The sequence below is a fragment of the Prunus persica genome, chromosome G2 (assembly GCF_000346465.2).
Source record: "Prunus persica cultivar Lovell chromosome G2, Prunus_persica_NCBIv2, whole genome shotgun sequence".
NCBI lineage: Eukaryota > Viridiplantae > Streptophyta > Magnoliopsida > Rosales > Rosaceae > Prunus > Prunus persica.
This window is the reverse complement of record NC_034010.1, coordinates 12,637,858-12,640,619: the sequence shown is the minus strand read 5'-3', so window position 1 is coordinate 12,640,619 and position 2,762 is coordinate 12,637,858. Positions and strand designations below refer to the sequence as shown.

Genomic DNA, 2,762 nt, shown 5'->3' with positions numbered 1-2,762 from the left:
CCATTTCAAATGAAATTTCGGCCAGTTGCCGCCCAAATTGGGCCTTCCCGTAGTTGAATGAAGTGATCCTGACCTCGAGTAGAAGCTAGGGTAGGAAGGGTGAGCTCGGGTGTGGAGTTTTTCCGTCGCCGGAATTACTCTACACACCCACGCCCTGCCGGCGCATGTGGCGGGGCGTGGGCGAGGCTGGTGAGACTGTAAATTAAACCGATGAGATCCTTAGGTTGTCACGAGTGCATAGGATTTTGTGGATCTCAATTCGGACATCGTTTGACTATCGAACGGATTTTCGCATATTGTGCGTTATCCGAGTTCGATAGGTTCCGACCGTTAGATCCTTTTCAAATTAAAATATGTTGTTCTAGGTATTCCTAGGATCGTATAGGAATTCGCGGATCGTGAATCGGAACCCCGGATGTTCCGGTTCAATAATTTAAAGTTTGCGTTTTATAATAACCGTCCGTTTCGAACTAAACTTGGGGGACGGGTATCCTAGACCTTGTGAAATCTTTAGGAACTTTCGGATTGTAAAACGGAGGTCGTGGGTCCCGTGGGCCCGGTTGACCCAAATTGGGAAGTTTGACCGTCAGTTGACCGAGTGTCTCCCAAAGTTGTTCCATCGTCCAAATTGAGTAGTTGGACCTTAGAACGTCTCGTTCCTAGTACACTTACTAGAGACCTGGGAAATTAGGATATTTAATTTAAAGTACTCGTTCCAAACGTTTCGTATTAATCTCGTGTACGTATTTTGAATTAGGTACTCCGACCACGCATACGCAGCAGGCGGGACCCTCTCAGGGTCAAGCAGCGTGGGACTACTTGTGAGTGGACTTTATTTTCAAATCTTATGCATGGTTTTATTGATGAAACATTTGTGCATAATGTTTTTAATGATTTATTGAATATATTATATTCATGAGTTGAGCTTGATGTTTTTATAAGCGCTTTGGTAAAATATTGTGGGTTTGGTATAGTTGGGTATTGAAAGTATATTTTATATATGGATTTTGGGAAATATTATGCATGATGTTTAAAATGGTATTTTGAATATATTATTTATGAAATTGTTGAAAGTGATATTTTTATGAGGCACTGAAAATATATTTTGGGTTTTGATGTATTTGAGTATCTTGAGTATGAATATATGGATTTGGGGATTTCTATATATATATTGGCTATGTGTGAGGTACTTGGGTTGTTGAGATGAGATTGTGGAAAGTGGTGAGTATAGAATGTCAGTTGGTGTGCGGTAAGCACTACCCTATGTACCTCCCCTGATGTGGAACTTGGATACGGAGACTTGAGATACTTGGATTTGTCGGGACCCGGGGCATCCTTGACGGGATGTTGCTGTAGACCCTTAATTGGGTAGTCTGCGCGCGTAGGACTGTTCACAGACGTACGGGTTTTGAGGTTATCGACGGTACGTTCTGGCTGAGAGTTGGTCCCCTAGTTGGACGGCTCGTTCGCTAGTCACATGGTGGATTGAGGACTCATCACGAGGACTCTGCCAGGGTGACTAGTCAAACAATCCCCCGGTTGGATTGTTTCCCCGGTACAACTAGGTGATGGTTATATTTATACTCTATATATATATATATCTCTTATATTCTTATTTCTCGGTGTGGATACTTCCTTGCCGGTCGTGCCAATGGGTACGCTTTCGAGAGTTTGGTTGTGGGATTTATAAGTTTTTGGATGGTGGTTTTGTAAAGCGTTCTTTATGGATTTTGGACTTGGTATCTGGTATTGATTTGTTTTGATATATACATATATATATACTTGAGTATGACGGTTTTGAGATGCATGGGATTTCTTGCATGGTTTTCTAAACGGTGGGGTTATATTACGTTGGTTTACGCTGAACTGAATTTATTTTTGTCCACTCACAATTTTCTATTTTGCGCCCCCCAGCCAGTAGTTGACTGAGCTCCGCAGCAGAGCCGGATCGTGAGCTTCCGAGCCTTGAGTCATCGTAGGACTCTTTCTTCCTGTTATTTCCTTTGTACTCTGTTTTGTTGAAATTGAAGTCCTTAGACATGCTCTATTATCGCCCTGTTAGGGTTTGAATTGTGAGGCCGGAGGCCATTTTGTTATAAACTGTTTATTCGCTGTAAAGCATGCTGCTGGTTGGGATTATTCTGTATTTTTATGCAGGTTAAATTTTGTTGGGTTGTTCAATTCTTAAGGGAGACTCTGCCAAAATTTTGGTAGAGAGTCTCGGTTTCTAGTAAGTGGGCCCGGCATCGGGGTGATGTCGGAACAAAGACGGGGTCCGCCCCGGTTTTGGGGAAATTCCGGGGCGGGTCCTGTCAATATACATACTGAAGGTACTAAGATGCTTCAAAAGATTTCCTCCATCCCCTAGCCAACTCGTCGAGTGTGTCTTATGGTTTCTGGCTTATTCTCGCCTACAAAGACAATGTTGAGACCCTGCTAGGCTAGGGCATATTTTATCCTTCTTTGCCATAGTGTGAAGTTCTCTTTGCCGGTGAACGACTTCAACTCGACTTCATGCTAGTCATCTGTGGTTGTTTTGGCTTCTTCTCTTCAATATGCTTGTTGACCGCCATCTCAAACACACTTGTGCTTTGAAAGCTAGAAGAGAACTTGCGCATAAACAAACCCTTACTGCTAACACTGCGCTGATACCATATGTTGTGGGAAACACTCAAGACCTTTCAAAAAGATAAAGAAAAATGATAAAGCACGCAAACACTCAGCACATGCACACACACCAAAACGATAAAGCAAACAAACAA

At 42.7% G+C, this 2,762-nt stretch overlaps 1 long non-coding RNA gene across 1 annotated transcript in view; it reads left to right on the top strand.

Annotated features, from left to right (window-relative positions):
* Positions 1-2,113, top strand: part of LOC109947559 — a 2,504-nt gene extending 391 nt beyond the window's left edge. Inside the window, exons 2-3 of the long non-coding RNA XR_002270328.1 lie at positions 758-821; positions 1,915-2,113. This is a non-coding gene — a long non-coding RNA (uncharacterized LOC109947559). The remainder of the gene's footprint in view (positions 1-757; positions 822-1,914) is intronic.